Source organism: Callorhinchus milii, unplaced genomic scaffold (assembly GCF_018977255.1).
Source record: "Callorhinchus milii isolate IMCB2004 unplaced genomic scaffold, IMCB_Cmil_1.0 Scaffold23, whole genome shotgun sequence".
NCBI classification, from domain to species: Eukaryota; Metazoa; Chordata; class Chondrichthyes; order Chimaeriformes; family Callorhinchidae; genus Callorhinchus; species Callorhinchus milii.
Genome location: NW_024704764.1, coordinates 1,768,760 through 1,781,332, shown reverse-complemented (window position 1 = coordinate 1,781,332; position 12,573 = coordinate 1,768,760). Strand labels below are relative to the sequence as shown.

At 52.7% G+C, this 12,573-nt stretch overlaps 1 protein-coding gene across 1 annotated transcript in view; it reads right to left on the bottom strand.

The window, feature by feature from the left end:
* socs7 (suppressor of cytokine signaling 7) overlaps positions 1-12,573 on the bottom strand; it is a 37,880-nt gene that overhangs the window by 21,449 nt on the left and 3,858 nt on the right. The gene's annotated exons all lie outside the window — the stretch shown is intronic.

Below are 12,573 nucleotides of genomic sequence, written 5' to 3'. Positions count from 1 at the left end.
TCCCTCCCCGCCCCCACTATACACCGTCTGGTCTTTGTACTCTTGTGGTCACCTTCCCCAGACTGTAACCAAAGTCACTCCGTAAAGGCCCAGCTAATGCTTCTTCCCCCCCCCCCACCCCACCAACCTCACCCCCTTCCCCCTTCCATTGCAGACCCTCCTCGGTGTGAGGTGGGGGAAACGACTCATTATAGAAATCCCCCGCGGCCGTCAGGCGCTCTACCCTCGGAGTCAGGCCTTCAGGAACCGGGGAATAAAAGCCGACGTGGATTTCGTATCGAATATCGAGCCATAGAAATTTACAGCACTGAAGGCGGCCATTCAGCCCATCCATTAGCAATCCTTTTCCCTGCCCTTTCCCCAGATCAACAACAACTTGCATTTATATAGCGCCCCTCACACTATCTCTCTCTCTCTCTCTCCCTCTCTCTCCCTCTCTCCATATCCCTAGAGTTGCCTTCCTTTTAGGTATTTATCTCGTTCCCTTTTGCAAGCGAATATGAATTCTGCCTCAACCAGCGTTGCCAGGGCATTCCAGACCCTAACCACTCCCATGAAAAGCAACGCTCCTAACCTCCCCATTTCCCCGTTCGCTAACCACAACAGCAACTTGCATTTATATATCGCCCTTCACGTGGGGTTGCGTCCCGGAGTGCTTGACTATCCTAAATTGCAATTTAACTATCAGAAATTGACGGCCTCCAGTTACCGACCAACATAAGTCCTGATTCCAGCTGTTCTTACAACACAAGGAGGAGCAAAATCGTTTACAACTTGTTTTTGTGGTCAGATGCCCTGGACCCCATTATATATATGTATTATATACGCACGTACATACACACAGTGACCAAAAAGTTGTGATAACTGCCCTATTATCTGAAACAAAATCATTTCTTTAAGACGTTGCAAAAGTACCATGACTTTTTAAGGTCTCCCTGTGTATGTATATATGCGTGTGTGTGTGTGTGCGTGTGTGTGTGCGTGTGTGGTGGTGGTAAGGGGGGGGAGGGGGAAGAGAGTTAGCGTGTTCTCTCTCTGTGAGCAGTAACTACAGCGAGGGTTAGACGGAAGCTCAATTCGGTTTGTATAAACCACAAGCCAAAAGCACCAGAGAGGTCCTGTGTTGTGTTTCGCACAAACTGAGGAACTGGTTTCCTGAGGCTCCGAGTGTAACAAGCGAGCAGTCAGTAGGGGGGTTGGAGGCCGAGGGAGCTCGCTGGCTACTCCCCTCGCTATTATTTATGGGATGTCGCCGGAGCACAGCAGCTTCCGCGTTCACCTTCCGTAACAACTTTCACTTCACTTCCAATTGATCTCATTCTATACAAACGCTTCCGAGATATTTCTCTTTTCCTGAAGATGCTGCATAAATGCACCCAACCTTTTGGGGCTGTTTAGGTTCAGGGTGTCAGTGCGGGTGAGGAGCGATACGCGCCCATCCACTCACGCACTTACTCGTACGCCTATGTATGCGCGAACCACTCGCGCACCACTCGCGCACAGGGGACATGAGGAGGCCACGTGGCTCGTGTCTTTCAACAGACAATCCACAATCTGCTGGCCCTTGAGCTCCCTGATCCCTGGTGTTAGAGGGATGAGCCATGAGGAACGATGGGATGAGCTGGGGCTCTCCAGCCTAAAGGGATCTTGCACTGAGATGTGTGATACTGAATGGGATTAAGCAAGTAAGCCCTCGGAGCACGGTCTCCCTGGTTCAAATCTCGGTTCGAGCTGAGTTGATGGTCTCAGCCGGGGCTGCGTGGAGAGATTAAATTGATCTAACCCCCACCCACCTGGACCTTACCAGGGTTAGGGAGGGCAAAGCCCACTCAGGTTCCTGGTCATGTTATGTATCGTCCGAGTATATGTCCACAGGACATAATAATAATCTTTGCATTTGATATAGCACCTTATCACGTCTTCGAGATGTCTCAAAGCGCTTCAAAGAATATACTATAAAGTGGATTGTCTCTATAGTTTGAATACATTATAGGGTCGCACAAGGCATACCCAACACTGACTTTCATTACAAGACTGATACAGAGAGTGCCTGGGAAGTGACGAGGAACGAAGAATATAGAAGTATATATGAAGAATGAAGTAGAGAATGTAAAATATTAAATAATACAAAGTACAGCAAACCGTAGGGTAGAGGAGTAGGATTTAAGGAGGGGGGCGCGGTGGGAGGGACAGAGGCAAGTCGTTCCAGAGGTGAGGGTCATAGCGGCTAAAGGCTTGGTCACTGATGGTGGTGCGGACAACAGGGTGGGGGATGCACAGCAGGTCTGCGTTAGTTGAACAAAAGGGGGTTGGGGGGGGGGGGCACAGGCAGGCGGGTGTGGGGGGGTGGGCAGAGGAGTGAGTATGAGCAGATCAGAGAGAGAGAGAGAGAGAGATAGGAAATTGCTAGGGCGTGAAGAGGTTTGCATTTGAGTGCAAGGATCTTGAAATAAATCCTTTTGGAGACGGGGAGCCAGTGGAGCCTGGCGAGGAATGAGGCGATGAGTTACGCACTATATAATTCTTTAAGCGCGGCGACTGTGTATTCTGTGGGCGAAATGTGGCGGCCGATTTACGCTCAGCAACTTCCCGCAGACAGCCAAGCTGGGAAGCAGCATCGCCGAAAGGGCCTTCGGAGAAAGCAGCTGCTGTGTTAGCATTGACCTTTGGGGCTGACCTCGATCCCACCAAACCCAGAAAGGAGGAGGCTTTAAGTCTGACAAATGTAATTCCTTTGCAAAAGGAATGAAAGGGCAGGTTTCAGAGCATTGCTCCCCACAGAGGGACGGAGGGAGGGAGAGGGAGGGAGGGAGGGAGGGAGGGAGGGGGAGATGTGGAATTCTCGGCCACAAACCCGCAATCGCAGCAAAAGCCTGTAAATTGGTTTTTTTTTAAAAAAAAGGGATTTACAGAGATAAGATCCTGGCCGAGGAGGAATGTTATAACGACAATCCTTGCATTTGATAGAGCGCCTAATCACACCTTTGTGATGTCTCAAAGTGCTTCTCAGAACGTACTGGAAAGCGAATTGACTTGTGTATCTTGCGGACGAAACCGCGCTAGACAATTGCGCACAGCGGTGTTCCACAAACCGTAGTGGATTGAGCGACCAAATTGTTATTATTATTTCTTTTTGAATGGATTATTATTACCCCCCCCCCCCGGAAGAGCCATCCGCCAATCGACTTAACAACCGGGTTCCTATTTACTGCTGGGTAAGCAGGGGCGTGCGGAGGAAGGAACTTGCCTAGCGTTTCGTCCCGCCCGCCCGGGAATCAAACCCAGGTCTCTCTCGCGTGAAAGCATTTAGGGAGTGAGCGGGAGTCTGGGGTCAGACTCCATCCCGTGGGAGAGGTGACAAGGGACCACGGGCTGGTTTGGAAGCTTTCGCATCCCAACTGAGCACTCAAGTGAATTAACCCCCACCCCCACCGCCCCATTCTGAGTACATCAAGCATCAATAAATACCTCATCCCCTCTCCTAGGCTTATCGGGGACACCCCACTGCCTCCCCCCCCAACCCCCAACAAAATCCACTGTCACCCAAGACACTGGGAGAAACTCCCTTCACTTTTCGAATAGTGGGATATTTAACGTCCACCTGAGTCGGGCATAGACAGGACCTTGGTTTAATGTCTCAGCCAAAGGTCGGCATCTCCGGCAACTGTGAGCTGTGACGTGGGACACTAACTCACAACCTCTGACTCACTCCAGGCGAGATTGCTACTCACTGAGCCATGGTGATGCTCTACGTTTCACATTCCCAGTGTTCTACGGCTCACTATCTTTACCCCAAGTATTTTAATGCTGTTTTTTTTTTTCTCCGCTGGTCAGGCAACAAATCTAATCCTCAGTGTCAGCCTGGCCTGGCTCAGTCAACGCCACTCTCACCTCCAGGTCCGGAGGTTGTGGGATCGAGCTTCCCCTTCCCACCCCCTTCTGGCCTGACATTAGTGTTGGGATTTGTCCTGGGCAGTGTCTCCCACCACTCACGTTCAACCAGCACAAAAGCTCACTTCATTCACTTCACAGCCCGGTCCAGGAGGGTTTAAACACAGAATCTAGAGAGCTCACAAACAGGCCATTCTCCCCAATCAACCTGCGCCAGTGTATATATTCCATCATTGTTTCCACAGCCCCACCTTCCCCTCCATGTTAATGGTTGGATTAGTTAACGTTAGTTAACTCATCTCCTCTCTCATCCACCTTAGTGGGACTGCACTAGTCTGATTCATGTCGCGCCTGAAGACCTTCCTCCTCAACCTTGCCTAGGGTCACTTCTCCTCAGCATCGTGCTCCGCCACCGTCAAGCGCTTTGGGACTCTACCCTGCGTGAGGGGCGTTCGTGAGAGAGGGGAAGAAAGCTGTCTTGTTTGCCTACAAACATCCTATACAACAAGATTACATTTGTATAGCGCCTTTCAGGTCGGGGGGACGTCCCAAGACGCTGGACAATCAGTGTTTCGGACCCGAGCTGGGGGTCAGGATCGGGGAGGGTGGAGGACAGAGGGGGAAGGAGGGTGATCGAGGGCACGGTTGAAGAGGAGGGACTTGAGATGGGTCTTGAAGGAGGTAAGGGAGGGGTTGAGACAGAGGGACTGTGGGATGGAGTTTCAGAGGGTGGGGGCAGAGTGCCTGAAGGCCTGACCGCCAATGGTGGAGCGGGCGAGGCGGGGGATGTGAAGCAGGCCGGAGCCCGCTGAGCGAAGGGAGAGGGCAGGTTGGTATGGGGCAAGGAGGTCGCAGAGGTAGAGTGGAACAAGGCCATAGAGAGCTTTGAAAATGAGGACCAGGATCTATAACGTACTTAGAAATGTTCCAATCATTTAGGGCACTTTTATCAAATACAAGTTTGATTTAATTTTTTTATATTTTGGTGGTGGGGGGGAGGGGGGTGGGTGTCTGGCATACACAGAAATCCATCGCCATGATTAAGAGTATCCAAACCAGACAGAGCTCCACATTTGAGTGTCACCTACACACGAAAATCTCTCTATCTGGAATGGAATGTGCTTACTCTCTCGCTCTCCCTCCCTCCCTCTCTCTCTCCGTTTTACCTAATCTCAGTGTGTATTGGGCACAGTTTGGCCAGAGAGGAGGGTTGGTGGGGGTAGGGGGGGTGTAACTGCTGGAATTTAACCAGCTGAGACTTCAGAACTTGCCATTGTCAACCCTGTCGGGCAATCTTCCCATTGTTCGTCCTGTTTAACACCACCCTACCAGTTTGGGCTTTGGGTGTAGGGTTGACAGGAGCCCAGTGGGAAGAATCCTGGCCCCCAGTGACTGCGGAGAGAGATTTAAAACCAGAAACACCAGGCTCGTTCGGGGGCTTGTGGTGAGCGCTGTGTCCAGGTTGAACACAGCCTTTTGTGTAACCTCAGAGAGCACAATCCTCGTCGCTAAAGGCACATTTGATTGACTTCTCAAGAGACGGAAGGATGACCTCTGACACTGGTAGCTGCGAAGGCCTCTGGATAAAAAGGGAAATAAATAACATAAATAGGTACTCTCTCCCCCCACCGCCCCCCCCTCACCCCACTCCACCTTACCGTGTGTCACAGCCTCACCACGTAGGTCTCTCTGCAGTTATTGTGCAGCACAGCGCGGGTCAGACACAAATCAGCCGCCTCAGCACAGCCTTTGATTCATTCTGATAGCAAAGGGCTACACAGCTAATTGCCGGGGACATGATACCAGACCATTAACTCTTTCCCTGCTCAACCTCACTTGCCTTTGTCTCCTCCCAGTCTCTCTCCTGGAAGCCCAATCGATGGCTTAGCGTGGCGTGGCGTGGCTACCTGCCTCTACGGCACCAGTCTCTCCATTCTCTGGCCTCAAACCGCCCTCCCTGTCCCAGCAGCGGGCTGCCCTCCATGTAAAGGCACACTTCCTGGTGTCTGTACTAACCAACAGATGGTATAAATTGATCGATCACTTCATGGCTGTTTGCGGGACGATACTGCGCGCAAATTGGCCGCCTCGTTTGCCCACAAAATACAGTCACCACATTTTACAGTGCGATATCGTGAAGTGCTTTGAGACATCCTCCCAGCGCGGTGATCATTTGTAAGGATTATTGTGATATCAAGAGCAAAGGATTTTTATCATGGGATGCGTAGAATCCCCAAGGATGAGTAGCATTGGGAATAGAAATATCACACATTGGTGCGAGGAGCATACGGGCTGGACACAGGCCAAAGCTCTCTTTGCTCTGACTGCTTTACACGGCAAACTGCAAGGTGGCAGCCCGGCTCAGATGGCTCACTCGCTCCTCGAAGGTTGCGAATTCAATCCCCACGTGTACCCCGTTCGGGGGATATTACAGACCCAATGGCGCTATTGGAAAATAGAAGAGAATTTCCCCCAGTGTCCTGGCCAACAATGCCCCAGATACAATTGGTGACTCGCTTCACAGTTGTTTGTGGTCCATTGCTGTGCGTAAATTGGCTGCTGTGTTTGCCAAGAAATACAGTCACTACACTTTATAGAAAAAACCCTCAAAGGTTTTGTGATGCTCTGATGTGATAAGACACTATATCAGATGCAAGGATTATTATTTTCACCAGATACGAGGAGATTAAGGGGCAGGGCCGAGTGTTAGGATTGTACATAAAATATCGAGCTGGATAGAATAGAGAACTCTTCCCAGTTGTGCAGGATCCAAAACAAGGGGCATTAGAGTGAGAAATTAAATCAGAAAACACTCTTTACACAGAAAATGTGGAACGTGCTCATCCCAGGACACCACACCGATTGGCAAGTTTAAAAGCCAGATACTGGAAGCAAAATATAGTCAATTCACTTTACAATATATTCTGTGAAGCGCTTTGAGACGTTTAGAAGACTTGAAAAGTGCTGTATCAAACGCAAGGATTATTATCATTTATTTTTGAAGGGATTATTACCCACGGAAACACGGAATCAACTAATAACCGGGTTATTACTTACGCCGCTATATCAAATGCAAAGATAATGATGATGATTATTATTATAATTATTATTATTATTATTATAAGTCCCAAAGCACTGCTCGAAAAGAGAAGGAAGTTTCTCTCTCCTGGTGTCCTGGCCAACAATCCTCCAGATTAATTTGGTCACTCACTCAGTGGCTGTTTTGGGGACACTGCTGTGTGCAATCGGCCGCCGTGTTTCACGTACAAAATACACAGTCAAAAAAAAAACTTTACAGTAAATCCTGCGACGCGCTTTGAGATGTCTCAATGACGTGATAAGGCGCTGTTTCAAATGCAAGTATTATTATTATTATTATTAAGCGAGTGTTAAACTGGGGAGAGAACTGTGTAGTGTTAAAGAACCTACACTCATACACTATCAAGCAGTCACAGTCACTCACACACGATTACTAACTCGTACTCACAGGCCGAAAACAAGTCGCTGAGCACTGGCCATGCACACAGCAATCAGCATATTGTGAAACGCTGGTGACTGAGACGCTGCGTTCCCCGACGGCAGCTTTTATGGAAAGCCAAGGCAGCAGTTTTTACAGAAACCCTGGGTCCGCGCAAGCAGGACGATGCCACTTCGTTTCACAGAAGAGAAGTATGTTTCGCTTGTCACGAGCCAACTCCAGCACCACGTGATGAAATTCCGCTTCGGAACAAATCAATCTGCGCACGCACTAGGGTAAACCTCCCGACCGCCTTCCACAGCCACTGACTGCCCTGATTCAAACCCACAGCAAACAGCAAGCCACCATCAGTGTCCCCGGCCACAGCGCACACAGCCACTCGGACGGCAGATGAACCAAGGAAAATTTTCCCTACCAGACTCCCCAAGTCCCTAAATGCACCGAGTCCCTAAAACGTGCGAAAGGAGCAAAGGGTCAGTGAGCGAGAGACTGGTCCCGGAACTCCGAAAGTCAGTTCCTTTTTTTTAAAAAAAAAAAAAGTCGGTTCCTTTTTTTTTGTTAAAAAAAATTCTGTTTCTTCTGCGAAGATGAATGTGAACCCAACAGCCAAAGGAAAACAGCGACACGAGGCGCAGGCACTCGCAGGTACAGAGCACGGCTCTCACGCCGGGCAAAACGTCTCAAAGGGCTTTCCCCACAGATCGCCCCGCGGAGAGAAGGAGGGAGAGAGAGGAGGCGAGGGGAGGGGGCATTTGATGGTGGCGAGGTACAGGGGTTCGGAGTAAAGTTCGAGAGGCTGACGGGAGGATAGTGCGACAGTAAGTGCACTGATTATTTCGTAACTGAGAAGTAATGACAGTGAGGTCTCGGGACTCCAGACCGTTACAGTGGAAGCCCTTAGCCAACTGCAGGGTAAGGCTATCTTCCCTCTTGATGTGAACTCTCAGCCTGAAACCGAGGGATCTCGCCCGTCCGCCCGCCCGCCCGCCCGCCCGCCCGCGAGCTACACATTGCCCGGCCCGAAATTCACCCCTGTCCAGGGTCTCACTCTCCTCTCAAACACAATTAGAAATGATATTAAAATAACGCCGTTATTTTTCGTGAATGCTCTCGTCTCGATGAGCAAAACGCCCTCACGCCGTAACCAGCAGCCTAACGTTCCCGTTGCACGGCCAGAGAAAGCGAGAGTGCGAGAGAATGGGAGAGAGAAATGGAAAGGACGGAGGGAGAAGAGAGAAAGAGAGAAGTAAGGGAGAGAGGAAGAGCGCAGAAATGAGATAGAAAAGAAGCCAAAAAAGGAGAGAGGGGATGAGAGGAGAGGGCAGAAAAGCACAAGTAGAGAGCAAGCAATAACGGAGAGAGAGAGAGAGAGAGAGAGAGAGAGAGAGGGGAACAAGCTACTCAGTGATTCACTCATCATCTCGCTCCGTCTAAAAAAAAAAACCCTGCGTGGAACTTCACTTGAGCTTTTGGTGAAATATTTACTGGCTTTTACTGCAGTGCGAAGCATTTGCTCTGCATTAGCAGCGAGACGAATGAGAGAAGCTAGCAGGTCGGGTACCAGCCAGACCCTCTCAGACACTCTCCCGTCTCAGACACAGACGAAAACACGTTTCGCTCTCGTTTTACGGGTCGCTAAGAAACGAAAGAAAAAAATTCACCCAAACACAACTGGCGAAAATAAAGCTCGATATTGTCTGTCGGGAATTAAACGCCAAATAAAAATTGAGAGCCAGCGACCCAGCCTCAACCCATTCCCAGGATCAATTACTCTATTTATAAAATCACTCAGTCTGCGTCTCCCTCCCACGATCCGTCGTCCTACGTCAGAACTCACCCATTAGGTTCCAGCCTGGAACTCACTCCCTCGGATCCCTTGTTCTACATATAAAACTCTCCGCTCTAATAATAATCCTTGCATTTGATACAGCGCTTGCCTTTTTCCCAGAATGTCCTGCAAAGTGTAGTGACTGTGTGCTTTGCAGGCAAATACAGCAACTATGCAAATGCAGGCAAATACAGCAACATCCCACGAACAGCTGTGAAGTAAACAAGCGATTTTAATCGGGTGGGATTGTCAGCCAGGACACCGGGAGAGAGAGAAAAACTCCCTTCTCGTTTTGTACAGCGCCTCAGGATCTTTAACGTCCACTTGAAAAGGCACAGACAGGACCCTGGCGTGTATCTCACAAGAAGGATAACGCCGACAGCAACCCAGCGCCCCCCGACACTGCACTGGAGCATCGCCCTGGACTGCGATTTCAAAGTCCCAGTGCGGGGCTTGGACCCACAACCTTCCGACTCGAGAGGCGAAAGTGCTACCAACTGAGCGCTGAGCCCAGGCTGAGCCCCGATAAGAGTGACGTGGACAGTGAGACGCACGGGAGCGTTTACGGAGCGACAAGTTGAGCTCGGGTTGGTTTCGCACAGAGAACGTCACAAGCACCGTACACGCGGACTGACGGTCGTGGTTGCAAGTTTCTGGGCGGTGCTGAAGAACGTTTCAGGGGGTCCACTCCTTCTCGACTCCCTTCCCTGCCAACTGCCCTCACGGTCGATCACAGGCCATCCCACTCTGCGTCTACTGCTGAGTGAATCGGACAACGCACTCGCTGTCCTGTGTGGAATAGGAGGTGATACGATCCCCCCCCCCCCCCCCCCCACCTCCCACCACCACCCTATTAACGACACCCTTCAAACACCCTTCAGTTCTCACAAGGAACAGGCCTGCCCGGTCCCAAAGGAAAAGCAATCTTCATCTCCTCCCTCCCTCCCTCCCTCCCTCGTGCCTTCCCCCTCCACCATGGATTTCTTCACCAAATGCAGTGGGTTCATAAAACCCCAACCAGCACTGGGACAGAGCTCATTCGCGCTCAGGGCTCCCACACTCGCGTGCGCAGTAAGGCCGGCTCCATCGCACCCGTAAACCACCTTCCAGCACACCGGGGGGGGGGGTGGGGGGGGGAGAGGGGGGGACAAGATGGATGATTGTTTGGTTGTGACGATAAATCTCACCGCTCGTGCTCAGCAGTAAGAAGCGACATTGAGCTAAACAACGGCCGAACTCCGGAGCTTTAATTCACGGCGACATCACTTCCAGCGGCTTATGTTTTTAGAACGGGCTCGACTGCAGCAATCCAATACTACCTCAGGTTGGTGACACGACCTGCCCCCTGCCCACCCCTGCCCACCCCCTGCCACCCCCTGCCCACCCCCTGCCCACCCCTGCCCACCCCCTGCCCACCCTGCCTACCCCTGCCGCCCCCCCTGCCCACCCCCTGCCCGCCCCCCTGCCCACCGCCCCCTGCCCCCCCCCCTGCCCACCCCCTGCTACCCCCTGCCCGCCCCCCCTGCCCACCCCCTGCCTACCCCTGCCCGCCCCCCCTGCCCACCCCCTGCCCGCCCCCCTGCCCACCCCCCCTGCCCGCCCCCTGCCACCCCCTGCCTACCCCCTGCCCGCCCCCCTGCCCACCCTGCCCCCCCTGCCCACCGCCCCTGCCACCCCTGCCTACCCCCTGCCCACCCTGCCCACCCCCTGCCCACCCCTGCCTACCCCCTGCCCACCCCTGCCTACCCCCTGCCCACCCCTGCCCACCCCCCTGCCTACCCCCTGCCTACCCCTGCCTACCTGCCCCCCGCCTACCCCCTGCCACCCCCTGCCTACCTGCCCCCCCTGCCTACCCCCTGCCTACCCCTGCCCACCCCCTCCTACCTGCCCCCCCCTGCCTACCCCTGCCCACCCCCTGCCCACCCCCTGCCTACCCCCTGCCTGCCTCCCCCCCCTGCCTGCCCCCTGCCTGCCTCCCTGCCTGCCTACCCCCCGCCTGCCCCCTGCCTGCCTACCCCTGCCTGCCTACCCCCTGCCTACCCCCTCCTGCCTACCCCCTGCCTGCCTGCCCCCCCCTGCCTCCCCCTGCCTGGCTACCCCCCGCCTGCCTACCCCCCCCTGCCTACCCCCTGCCTGGCTACCCCCCGCCTGCCTACCCCCGCCTGCTACCCCCGCCTGCCTACCCCCGCCTGCCACCCCCTGCCTGCCTACCCCCTGCCTGCCTGCCCCCTGCCTGGCTACCCCCTGCCTGGCTGCCCCCTGCCTGCCTACCCCCTGCCTGCCTGCCCCCTGCCTGCCTACCACCCCCCTGCCTACCCCTGCCTACCTCGTGCCTGCCCCCTGCCTGCCTACCCCCCGCCTGCCTCCTCCCCATGTATTCTATCACACACACATACTCAGCAATGAGATCCACTGGGTTCTTTAATCTGTTCTGCAGCATTTCATGCCGTGGTGATTTAGTCAGGTGGGGCTATTACCTGCACAATAAACAGCCCACACACAGAGGTTAGTTAAGCATCAATTCGGTGAAGACAACAGAGGTGTGACCTTTGAATCGTGCTGACATGTGCGCTCAGAGTATTCCTGTCTGTATCTAATCTGCATCACGGCGATGCGCTGGGGCAGGCGAAGGCAAGTGCTGCAAAGTCAACTTTTTAAAGCAATAAAGATTCCTGAATACATCCAACCAACACGACTCAACTTCCCCAAACGCATTCCTCGCCCGTCTCCCCAGTTCCACTGTCCGCAACCTCTACATCATCAAAAACTACTCCCCAACTCCAATCTCAGTACGTCGCTGACCCAGGCCTCGCCGGGCTCTGCTGGCTCCCAAATTCCCAATGAATCAACTTCAAGCTCCTCACCCTTCACGACGACAACAAACCCACAGTCCAGCACCTCTCCATCTCTCTGATGGTTTCCTACCTGCTTGCCTCCGCTGCTCGCCTCGTCTGCTCGCTCCCGCACCTCAACCACCCCACCATCGGTGGCCAAGCCTTCAGCAACCGCAACCCAACATCTACAACTACGTGCATTACGCAGAACATAATAATAGTAATAATAAGCCTTTCGTTTAACACAGAATATGGAAACATCTCACTGCTTCACAGTAACTGCTGAGAAGCGCACTGACTTGCAGGTAAATTCTCAGCCAAACAGCCCAACATGAGTTGAACCTTCTGGTGATGGTGAGGATTTATCTTTTCACACAGTGTCAAGGAAACTTTGACGTCCACCCGAACATGGTAGGGTTAGGGTTTCAAAGACATAGAAAAAGGAGTAGGTTATTCAGCTCCTTGAACCTGTTCCGCCATTTTATAAGAATATGGCTGATGGTTATGTATAGACAATACTTCGGTTTAACATCTCATCTGGA